General features: G+C 44.2%; 1 protein-coding gene across 6 annotated transcripts in view; it reads left to right on the top strand.

Moving 5' to 3' along the window:
* Positions 1-3,065: 3,065 nt before the first annotated feature.
* The window catches only part of FZD3 (frizzled class receptor 3), a 128,687-nt gene continuing 119,173 nt past the window's right edge, over positions 3,066-12,579 (top strand). For 3 of the 6 annotated variants that reach the window (XR_011647418.1, XR_009183512.2, XM_058288077.2), the window contains exon 1: positions 3,134-3,241. The gene's annotated coding sequence lies outside the window, so the exon portion shown is untranslated. Of the gene's footprint in view, positions 3,242-12,579 lie in introns of all 6 variants that reach the window. The other 3 variants (XM_004454788.5, XM_058288079.2, XR_011647419.1) reach the window with 3 other exon arrangements.

Here is a 12,579-nt window from a genome sequence, read left to right as displayed (position 1 = left end):
ACCTTCGGAGCATGCCGAGTTATATTGCTCTGGTCACTCCTGGATCCCAAAACGTTAATTCCACTTTTCCAGATTTTAAGAGTGGCCAATAGGTAAAAGAAGGCTGGAGGAAAAAGAATTAGCAACTGGTTCAAGGAAAGAATAGCACCTGCAACAGGAAGCAGAAGGATGTGGGAAAATTGCCAAAAACAGGAATGCTTCTCAGTGTAAATTTTAATTTACTGGATTATAGAATTCAGGACGACTGACAGATACACCAGAGAACCAGCAGATGGCATACCTTCATAAGAATAACTCTAAACTCAGGCAATCTTAAAATCTGGTCTAATTAGTCAGTTAAGCTTATTGAGTATCCATGATATAAGGGGTTGAGCAAGAAAACAAGGCCAAAATAAGAAATGTAATGAGGAAGACTGGAAAATGCATTGCATAATTAATGCTCACAGTGGTAACTGCTGTGATAGAACTATAAACAAATGTGGAGAACACCAAAAAGTTCCAAATTCCAGGAAGGAGCATATTTACTAAAAGTAAATCAAAGCAGTTCTTACAGGCAGCCATTAACTAAAATAAAGACAGAGATAAGACTTTCCTTACTATCTTGTTTCCTAAAATATATTGAGAATGTACTCTCTTCTAACTTAAACAAAGGTAAACCCTGTTTGTATTGTTTCATAGTTTTGAAATAGGCAGTTTATCTATCTTCAATTTAAAGAGAAAAGTGAAGCTCACAGAGGTGGTTGTTTTCCTTAAGTCAATAAAGGATAGGTAAGTGACCAAACTGAAATTAGAGCCCAGGGTGTCTGAATTCAGGCCTAGTGGTTTCCCACATGACTGCGCTGTATGTAAACTAATAAACAAGGCCTTCGGGGACGTAGCAGAGGCATACTACATTACCATGTACTAACACTTAACATTTACGGTTTCAAAACGGGTTTATTCTGAGAGACGAGTTTTAACAGTGTTGAATGGTGTCCCTCCGTGACGTTCCTCACCATTAAAGACTTTCTGCTGGTGTTTACAACATGGAATTAAAAAGAGATGGTCGATTCGACTATTTTGTTCCCTGAAAATAAGGCCCTTTTATCTGCTTCTCAGTCTGCACCTGTGCTGGCCTCCGCTTTTCCTGTACCTCACTCGTCTGGCCACTGTGCGCCCACTGAGTCCGAGGACACGATTCGCCTGTTTGTAGTGACCGCACAGCTCGACCTCTGGGCTTTCAACATTACCGTTGCACTTGTTTTTAGCCAAAAGACTGAGAAGCGATCTTAACGTTACTTTTAAATGAAAATTTTCAAAGAGAAGTTTATAGACTTTCATAAGAGTTTTAAAAATGTTAACATTTTGCTTCATGTGTTTAACAGATACAGTTGAAGCTTTTTTGCCTACTTCCCAGATCTCACACCCCTCCCAAAAGAGGCAATCCATTGGTAGGAAATTAGTGTGCATTCTTCTCGTCATTTTATGCTTTTACTGTATACACACGTTTTTGTCTTTGTAAGCAATATATAGTATTGTTAGGTGTTTCTAAAAAGGTATCATAATTTACGTATTTTGCTTTTTTTACTCAATGTTATAATTTTGAGGCTTAAACGTGTTGATACATTCAGTGAAATTTCTACATCTTCCCACCTTCCGATGTGAGCTATGATGTGTCAGACGCCTGACAGTTTTTGCAGTAAGGACAGGATTGCGTGTAAACTATGTAAAAGTGCACCTAGCAGCATCTCCACAAGTCCTGCAGTACAAGGGATCCGGCAGCCTTCTGCACCCCTCTGCCTCCCACTCCCTCGGCACAGGCAGCATCGGCAGCATCAGCTTGCACAAGACTCCAGACTCGGCCAAGGGCACTATAGTCCTGTTTGCTGTCAACAGGACCAGCGATGCCCACGCGGTCCAAGTTGAAGAGGCACGCCAGGAAGAGCGCGAGAGAGGAGCAAAAGCGGTCTAGTGAAGTGGAAACGCAGCCTTGGCTTTGCACGCACCCGCGCGGCCGTGGGTGAGTGCTTTAACCTCTCTGCGCTGAGGAATGGTCTCTAAGGACTCGGTACTAAAACCATTTGCGTAGAAAATGAGACGGGAAAACATTTTCTAAGGAGCAAAAAATGGGAACAGAAATCTCCAGTTCCACCTGTTTACAGATCTTCGCGAGGGCAAACATCCGCCTGGAGCTGCCGCCCACCCTACCGTCCCAGGCCTCCCCCAGCCCCAGGTCTCGCCCTGGCAGGTTTAGGGGACCCCTCCCCGTCCCAGGCCTCCCCCAGCCCCAGGTCTCGCCCTGGCAGGTTTGGGGGACCCCTTCCCGTCCTAGGCCTCCCCCAGCCCCGGGCCTCGCCCTGGCAGGTTTGGGGGACCCCTCCCCGTCCCAGGCCTCCCCCAGCCCCGGGTCTCGCCCTGGCAGGTTTGGGGGACCCCTCCCCGTCCCAGGCCTCCCCCAGCCCCGAGTATCGTCCTGGCAGGTTTAGGGGACCCCTTCCCGTCCCAGGCCTCCCCCCCGCCCGGGTCTCGCCCTGGCAGGTTTGGGGGGCCCCTCCCCGTCCCAGGCCTCCCAGCCCCAGGTCTCGCCCTGGCAGGTTTAGGGGAACCCCTTCCCGTCCCAGGCCTCCCCCCCGCCCGGGTCTCGCCCTGGCAGGTTTGGGGGATCCCTTCCCGTCCCAGGCCTCCCCCAGCCCCGGGTCTCGCCCTGGCAGGTTTGGGGAACCCCTGCCCGTCCCAGGCCTCCCCCCCGCCCGGGTCTCGCCCTGGCAGGTTTGGGGGGCCCCTTCCCGTCCCAGGCCTGCCCCAGCCCCGGGCCTCGCCCTGGCAGGTTTGGGGGACCCCTCCCCGTCCCAGGCCTCCCCCAGCCCCGGGTCTCGCCCTGGCAGGTTCGGGGGCTCCAGCAGGCAGCCACAGGCGTGGGCGATTCGGCGGCTCAGGGAGCGCCGGAAGCCTCAGGGCGCAGGGAAACCCTTCCAGACCCCGAGGCCGCCGCACCGACGCGGGGCCGCCAAAAGGCCGGCTCTGGGCAGGAGGAAACCCCGCGGCTCCCCCGGCCGCAGCCGGGCTGCTCGCGGGCGCCCCCGGCCGAGCGTGCGCAGCGCGCCTGCGTCGTGCGTGCGCGCCCCCGTCCCGGGCCGCGCGCCCCGGCGCTCGTGAAGGCGCGCGCCCACGCGGAGGCGCGCCCGGCGTCTCGCCCGCCGCGTCCGCCTGAGGGGCCGCCTGCCGCCCCCGCGCTGCCGCCTCCTCTCGGCCGCGGTCTGAGGTGAGCCCCGAGCGCGCGGCCGGGCTGGGCTCGGGCAGGGGCGCCCGGGGGCGGGGAGCGCCCAACGAGGGGCGCCCGGACGGCGGGGGGCACCCGGTGGGGGGAGCCCCGAGCCGTCAGCGGCCCCGCCGCCTCCCCGGGGACCGCGCTCCTCGTCGCGGCCACAACAAAAGCCTCGCGCGGGCCGGGGCGGGTCGGCGCGGGCCGGGGGGTCAGACGGGGGCAGGCGGGGTACCCCCACCGTGCGCCTCCCGAGCGTGGCGGGCAACCTGTGGAGTGCGGAGCCGGGGCCCCCTTCCCTAGGGGGGACCCTCGGGGGAGCCCCCTCCCTCCGGTGGGACCCTCGCGGTGGAGGCCCGGCGCGACCCCCGTCCCCTCCGGTGGGACCCTCGCGGTGGAGGCCCGGCCCGAGCCCCCTCCCGCCTGCTGGGACCCTCGCGGTGGAGCTGGCCCGGCCCGAGCCCCCTCCCCTCCGGTGGGACCCTCGCGGTGGAGCTGGCCCGGCCCGAGCCCCCTCCCCTCCTGCTGGGACCCTCGCGGTGGAGCTGGCCCGGCCCGAGCCCCCTCCCCTCCGGTGGGACCCTCGCGGTGGAGCTGGCCCGGCCCGAGCCCCCTCCCCTCCTGCTGGGACCCTCGCGGTGGAGCTGGCCCGGCCCGAGCCCCCTCCCCTCCTGCTGGGACCCTCGCGGTGGAGCTGGCCCGGCCCGAGCCCCCTCCCCTCCTGCTGGGACCCTCGCGGTGGAGCTGGCCCGGCCCGAGCCCCCTCCCCTCCGGTGGGACCCTCGCGGTGGAGCTGGCCCGGCCCGAGCCCCCTCCCCTCCTGCTGGGACCCTCGCGGTGGAGCTGGCCCGGCCCGAGCCCCCTCCCCTCCGGTGGGACCCTCGCGGTGGAGCTGGCCCGGCCCGAGCCCCCTCCCCTCCTGCTGGGACGCGGGAGCGCGTGGGAGCGCGGGGGGCGCGGGCTCGGCGCCGGGGGGTGGGCGTCCTGGCACCTGCTGACCCTCAGCTCCCTGCCGAGAGTTGTGTCTCCTCTGAGGGGAGCGCTCCCTCCCAGGTGCTCTTTCTTCCCCAGTACGTGTAATTTAATGGGGTGCTTTTGGATAATTAATCGACACCTCCGAAAGAAAGGTGCTGTTAAAGGATTAAGCAAATAAGTCATTTTAAGAAATTTAAAACTCTTCTAGAGGTTTTTAATATTTTAGGAGTCTGAGTTGTGTCTCTATGAGAGAAGAAGGCTCTTCTGAGAACAAAAGCACATGCTAATAATTTAGGCATAGGAGTTGACTTGAAGCTTAAAAATACCTGCCCCAAGAAAGAGGTCCTGTTTTTGCCCAGTATAAAATGAAAATTTGAATTTTGGTTCCCCTTTAAATTTAGACAGGCGCAGCAGCAGAGCAGTAACGCAGCATCAATGACTGCTATAAAGGAGCAGGATATAAGGTATAAAATAAGAGTATTCAAACAAAATCTTATTTTATAGAATTTGTTTTGATAGGTCTGTGTTCATTTATGGGAATTGGGTTATTTGAAAAGCCAGCACAAAAAGAGCAAAGAAACAAAGACCTGACTGACGTTGGGGGTGGTAGCTCCCTCTTCAGCCTTCCTTAGCCGTTAGGGGTGTGCAGATAGCTTTCTTTCTTTCTTTCTTTTTTTTTTTTACATTGTACCCTGGAAGAGGAATAGATAAATCCTTAGTTCTGTTAAGCAATTACTAAAACAAACAGAAAGTGAAAAAAAAAGCAGTTACTCCTCAAGGTAGTGCTGTCCATCCATACTTTTAAACAAATCAACGCAAACTTTTTCCTCCAGGAAAAAGAAAAATCCTCTCGTACTACCAAAGCACAAAAGGAAGGTAAAATGATTGAGTTAGGGACAGTAGGAAGAGATGCAAAAGCTTGGTTGGACAGGCTTTGGAAGTGTAGAGCTAAAGATGGAATATAATTAAGATGCAGCCCCTTTCTTTCCTTGCTGCCCTGTTTCTAGGAAAATAACATGCCCCTCATGCTTTGAAACTATTAGAAACATAAGTGCATTAATAAAGCTTAAGTACCTTCTCTTTGCCCACTTTTTTTCCTCATCCACTACTAATATGCTCCACCTCCACCCTTGCCTAAATCTGTAAGTCGTTCATTAATATAAGAAAGTAGTAAAGGCTCTTATGTGCTTTCATTTCTTTTCCCATCCTAGCTCCTCTATTCTTACAAGCTTTATTTTATGCTTTGAGCATGCTGGTGGATTTTTCTTGGGGGGGGTACCCGGATTGAGATATTTGAAGTAGGGAAGGTTGAGGGGAATTTAATAGCAAAGTGCACATTCTTTCTTTGTAGAGTACCTTGTGAATGCTTTATCATCCGGAAAGGACAGAGGAGATTTTTGCCCACAATAGTCCTCTGTTTCCCACTTGACATCAGGAAAAATATCTACTGAACTTAAATTTCATATTAGTGTGTTAGTAAAACTGAGATTTTATTCTCAAAAGTTATTCTGAGAGTATTTGTTGATGTTAGGGTGCTGTTGACTTTATCTTCTTCAGGAGACCAGTGATAGGAAATAGTTCTTAACCACATTTTATCTTTTTTTATGGGGGAGGGGTGTGTTGGCCTCAGATTTTTTTTACTCCCAAAGCTGCTAAATGCCACAGCTGCCCACAAATAGAGCAATATTGCAGATAAAAAGAGTAGTCTGGAAAATAAATACTGGAAAAATTATTCATTATAGGTTATAGAAAAGATGTGTAGCAGGGTCTTAAGGAATGAAATGAAGGTGTTCAGTGGTGGCATTTTTTATAAGGCTAGGAATACATGAGTTGGAAAGAGTTTTAAGTGACTTGTGTCAAAAATGAATGATCTCTTTGCTTTCAAATTCATTTTGCTGAGAACTCCTGACAGTTTTGGTGGATCCAAGGAATGCACTGCAAATGAAACTTGAAGTGAATATAACTAGGCTAATGGGCTTAAAAGCAAAACAAAAAAAACTCATCAGGAAGCTCTGTCCCCAGATTCTATCTCATTGAAATCTACAAAGCATCCCTTGCTAAGGAAAAATATCAATGGCTTGATATTAGAGAATTTTTTGATGAACAGATTTTACTTAGATAGGGAAACTGGGCTGGAATTTCAACCCTACTTTTAATAGTTCAGAATCTGACCATCTTTTCACTTTCCAGTTTTATTTTCAAGTTCATTTTTTAAAAATCTGCTTTTTTCGTTTTAATGTAAATTATAAGTATGGACCAACTTTTGATGCCTACCTTTCATTGTGATTTTGAACCTAAATGTTACCTGTTTTGTTTTATACTCCATTCCTCAGCACATTGAAAGATTATGTTATTTGTTGTAATCAGTAGATGACAAGATGGACTTTAAAAATTAGGGAGATGGGGTAGAGAAAGTCAGAAAAGGGATATTTATCCTGAGATAATAAGAATCTAGGCCCTATGAATAAATCTGAACTATATAAACTTTCCTGTAGCAAGCAGGAGGCAATAGTTTGAGAATGAATTTATTTTTTAAATAAGATAATGGAAAGCAAAAAAGGCCAAAGACCACATGGGCTTTAGGAAAAGGAGAATAACTCGCAGAGCATTGTTTATGCTCTGAGTGTGTATTTTCCCTCTCTAACAAGACTATAATTTCCTTGAGAAGGAACTCTGATATACAGAGGTAATCTTGCTAATCCTTGTAACTCATTCTTGGAAAACCGAGTCTGAAAGAAAGACAATATTCCTCCTACCCTCACTGTAACCACTGCATAACCTGTATATACTGTGAGGCAACCCAAAGATGGTATTTCTGAATTGGAAATGCAGTGTTTATAGGATGTCAAGAAAATTAAATCTATTCTGAGAATGATGAAACGAATTGCTTTGTGTACAGAAAGTGTGAATTGCTTCTGAATTGATGAACATCATCATCTGTTCTTAGACCCTCTTGATATGCCTTTAGGGCCACTTTTCCATTTTTTCTTGAGAGATTCAGCCTGCTTTCCTCTTCACAGTTACCACCCCCTGCTTTTCCCTGAGTTCTTTGGATCTAGTTTTGCAGCCATCCTAGGAAGTCTTCCAAGATTGTACCCCCTTCTTTATTGCTGTTCCTCAGGAAAAATACTAGGTTTATTGTATTTTAAGTGTATTTACTTTTATCATTAAAAAAAACTGATAAATAATTGGGAATATCAGATTTCTGATGTTTCACATTCATAAAAATAGAAATATGTAGGTTTAAAAGTAATCTAGTCAGGCAGCAGATGTAGCTCAAAGTGGTTGAGCATCTGATCCCATGTACGAGGTCCTGAGTTTGATGCCTGGTACCTCCTATAAAGCAAAACAAACCAACAAACAAAAAAAACAATTCTTACTAGGGAGCAGATACAGCTCGGTGGTTGAGCACCTGTTTCCCACGTATGAGGTCCTGGGTTCAATTGCCAGTACCTCCAAAAAACTCCCCAAAAAAGTATCTAGTGCATTTCTGACGGACCTGGAACAGTTAATAGCTACTGCTAAGGTTTCCACTATAGATGCAAGAAAAAGAAGGTCCTTGCGCTTTCTCTCTGCTTAGTTGTGGCAGCCATGATAGAATGGAATGGGGGAATACAGAAAATTCTAAAAACATGGGGAAGGGGAAATAATCTTTGCTACTCAGAAGTAAACTTGTAAACAGCAAATAGCCTTTTTATTACACACACACAGAAAGTAGTCTTGTTTTCTGATAGAGTGAGAACCGAGTAACTTAATCTGAAATCAGTTTTCCAAATATTTTATATTGCTTTATGGAGAAGACAATGTGCCTCTTTTTTAAAAAACAACAGGAGCAACAACTGTATTTTGAAATAATTTTAAGCTTACAAAACAGTTGCAAAAATAATACATAGAATATATATCTCCAAAATATTCCCTATCCAAATACCCAGATTTACCAACTTATAATATTTTACCACATTTGTTTTAATCATTTTTTTCTCTCTCTTCTGAACATTTGAGAGTAGGTTGTATGCATTATGCTTTTTGAACACTTAATACTTCCATGTATATTTTCTAAGAACAAGGATAGTGAATGTGCCTCTTAACCCTTAAATAGGGCATGAATAACTGTGGTCATACTACTCAGTTTTGGGGGGAGTGTGGGGCTTAGCCACTGAAGCTGCTCTTTACAATTATGTTAACCCAGCAGTCCCTTTTATTTACTTGAGATACTGTAGATTTGTGCAGTAAAAAATGTGGTGCTATAAATAAGAATGTAAAAAAAAGACTTGACCTGTATTAAGTGAGTTGCTTTATTTTGAAAGGATCTCTTTGGGTCTAGAACTTGAACTTACAGCTTTTCCAAGGATGAGCCCACTTTAGGAAAAAATGACTTGCTACCCACATTCACATGAGACTGATTAGGAGGAGAAAATTAGCTCATTATATTATTAAAGAGTAATTTGGAAACATGTATCAAAAATTTTAAAATATGTGTACCATTTTACTCAGCTGATAGTTGATCTGATTTTTTTAGCACTGAAAATCAGTTTTGACCCAGCTCAAACTAAGTTGGCCATTACTTTTTTGCTTTTCTTACCACCCACAGTGGAAAGGATGGTAGTGAATCCCTTGGCTTATTGTTTAATTAGCAGCCAACTAATTAGTCATTCAACTAGTATTTAGTCTTGTCATCCAGTCCGCATACATTTGTGGATTTAACAGAGGCTAATTATCCATGCACAAAATAATGTGCCATAGGTTCTTTTATAGAATCCCATAGAGCATTTATAACATTTTATTTTAACATAGTTTTATTAAAATTTTTTTGAGATACTGGAGATTGAACCCAGGACCTCATACGTGGGAAGTGGGCACTGAACCACTGAGCTACATCCACTCCCCAAGTTTTATTATATTCTCTGCACCTATTTTTTTTTTTTTTTACAAAAATGGGATTAGATATAGGAACTGTTTCTAAACTGTTTTTGTTTGTGTATTTTTGCTTATTATGTTGTGAATGTCTTACCATGTCAGTAAGTACAGGTTTATGGTCATCCTTTTTAGTGACTGTATAATATTCCACTATGCGGATGTACTATAATTTAACCAATCACTAGTAGATTTATAATAGACAACAAAAAATTGGTTGTTTCCAGTTTTCCCCTATTATAAACATTACAGTAGCATTTTTATTTATGCATCATGTGTTTAGTTTCTTAGAACAAATTATAAAATAGATTTGCTGGATCAAATTGTGCACATTTTAAGGGCTTTTGATTTAAATGGTCATTTTTTAAAGTAGCAATTTACATTCCACCAATAGTGTTGAAATGTTCTTTTCTCTATACTCTTTCCTATGCTGTGTCCTGTCATCATTTTTGGCCATCTGATTGGCAAAAATGCTATCTCATACTTGGATTTTTTATTATTTGTAAATTTGAACATCTTTTCATATATGTATTTTTTTTGCTATTTGTATTTCTTTTTTAAATTGTGTGGTTTATGTCCTTTGCCCATTATTTATTAAAGTGCTATTGTTTATCTGCTTTCATTTTTTAATAATTTGTTTTGTGTATTACTTTTCCTGAAAATATATTTGTGTAAAAGTATACCTGTACTCTTTACATTATTCTATTTTAGGATAGCACTTCTCAAAATGTAATTTATGCACTACTTTTAACAATACTGGAATAATTGTTAGAATGCACATCATTCTCCAGATTTCTTAAACCTGGGACTGGGGGAAGAGCAGTTCATGAATCTGCTGCACATTAAAATTAGAGAACTGGTGTTTTAGGGGGCATCTTTACATTGTCTGTTTCCTTTTGTCTCACTTTTTTTTCTTTCTCTTAGTTATTTTAATAATCATTAACTACACTCTTGACATACTGAGATTATTGCCCTACCACAGCTTAACATAATAGATATTACAGAAGTGTTTTGATATATGGTAATTTGGATCCATTAGTATACAATGGAAGCACCTTTGAAAGAAGGTGGAAAGTTTTACGTGCAAAAGTGGCAAAGGAGGGAAGTCGATGTGGCTCAAGTGATAAAGCTACTGCCTACCATATGGGAGGACCTGGATTCGATCCTTGGGGTCTCCTGGTGAAAAAGAAGAAGAGAAAGCGTGCCCACATGGGAAGCCAGTGCCCCTCACAAGCAAGTCATGCAGCAAGATTATGATGCCAAGAAAAGACAAGGGGAGAGTCAAGGTGAAGCACAGCAGAAACCAGGACCTGAGGTGGTGCCATTGACAAGGAACCTCTCTGCATCGGAGGTCTCCAGGATCGAGTCCTGGAGAATCCTAGAGGAGAGAAAATGGGAAGAGAAGGCAACACAGACAGCAACAACAGCAGGGTGGGAGGAGGGGAAGGGGGGAAAATAAATAAAAGGAATAAATCTTTAAAAGGAAAAAAATGTGGCAAAGGAACATTGGAGAGAAAATCAGGTGAAACAGATGGAGTAAGCAGAAGTATAAGGAGGTGTTTGAACTACTTTTAAAAATCCAATTGTGAAATCCATAACTTCTTGAAAAATAGATTAGTCTAAATGAAATGCTTGGTATTATTATACTCCTATTTAGTAGGGGACAATATTCCCTTTAATTTTTTTTTAAGTTACAAGCAGATGAACTTGCCACATAAACAACAAGCTACAAAGACTAAACTTAATGGATGTTTTAACACTGAAATCAAATAAAGCTTTCAAAAGTTATTTGACACATATTTAATGATATGCATAATTGTTATTGTGCTGTGTTATAGTTAAGCTTAATTATAAGTGAATATGTTTAATGTCAGTTTGTATAGCCAGACCTCACTTTTTGGAGATCAGCTTGAAGGAGAAAAAATGTGACAAGCCAAGAAGCTGTCCCAAAGATCTCTGATACAGAGCTCAGGGAAATTTAATTAGACTTTTGGTGCAGGGTTTGCTTATAACTTTAGTTTCCTAATTCTAGAAGCCACATACTTTCCTTTTCTACCATTCAAGACCATCTACTTGGGGGAGTAATTGGGAAGATTCAGGCATTGCTTTACTTTCCCCAAATAGTTTTCTGACTAGAGCTGAAGCTTCAGATGCAGCAGTCCCAGTCATAGATGACCAGTACAGAAAGTGTAGTTTCTTTCCCTATTTAAGCCATATCAGCTCCAGGCCCAAGATCTGAGTCCTCTTAATATGGGACTCAATTTCTGAACCTGAAGTTCTCATCTTTTTCCAACCTAGACTCTCCACACAAAATTATCCAGTTTACATGAAACAAAATGAAACAAAAGTAAGTTTAGCATCTTGATCAAACCAAATTGGAGTATAGTAGCTTAGACTGACAACAGATACTATACTTGGTCTTAGCAGAAAGGCTGAGAAGCGATGATAGCTTAGAATATGCCTTTTTCATCTAGACCTGTGTATTAGTCAGCCAAAGGGGTGCCAATGCAAAATACCAGAAATTGGTTAGTTTTTATAAAGGGTATTTATCTGGGGTAGGAGCTTATAGATAGGCCAAGCATAAGTTACTTCCCTCACCAAAGTCTTATTTTCACGTGTTGGAGCAAGATGGCTGCCGACGTTTGCGAAGGTTCTGGGTTCCTCTTGACTCAGCTCCTCTGTTTTCTCCGCAAGGTCAGCTGTAGTCTCTGAGGCTCTCTGGGTTTTGCCTCTCTCTACAAGGTCAGCTGTAGACTATCAGGTGAACAACTTTGTCTCTCTCCCTGGGGCTCCAGCTTCAGCATCAAACTCCAACATTAAAAACCCTAACTCTGTTCTTTGCTGTGCCCCATCAAAGGGTGGGGACTCAATGCCCTACTGGCATAAGAGGTTTACATAATTACTTAATCAAGTAAACCTATGAATCCAATATAATCTAATATGCCCAGAGGAAAAGATCAGTTTACAAACAATCCAATATTTCTTTTTGGAATTCATCAATAATATCAAACCGCTACACCTGCCTTCTCCATCCACACCCTTTTGGCCTAATTGACAATTGTGTGTGTTCTTTCTCCTGGAAATGTAGAGGCAAGTGAAAGATTCCAGAGTTTAGTGGAAACTATAATTGGGAATCATTACTATTTCCACTGCTACTTTTTAGGAAGGATTTTCTGTGCAGCCTGACTGTATAATGGCCATTTGTTGCTCAAATGTTTCTTATTCAGGGCTATATTTAAGTACTAAATTTTTATGCTACCTAAAAAGATAAAATCTTGGAAAATTTTCCTGGTATTACTTTTAGAATCTTTCATTTGCCAGTTTAATATTAGTTAAATATTAGGGGCTACCTCTATCAACTGTAGTTCAATAGTAAAAATACCTAATGTTTGATGCTGCTTTATCATTTATAAATGATACATTTTGCAAACATTTAATAATTCACACAA

Source organism: Dasypus novemcinctus, chromosome 25 (genome assembly GCF_030445035.2).
Source record: "Dasypus novemcinctus isolate mDasNov1 chromosome 25, mDasNov1.1.hap2, whole genome shotgun sequence".
Taxonomy (NCBI): domain Eukaryota; kingdom Metazoa; phylum Chordata; class Mammalia; order Cingulata; family Dasypodidae; genus Dasypus; species Dasypus novemcinctus.
Note: the sequence above shows the minus strand (reverse complement) of the source record. Positions and strands in the feature narration are given on the sequence as shown.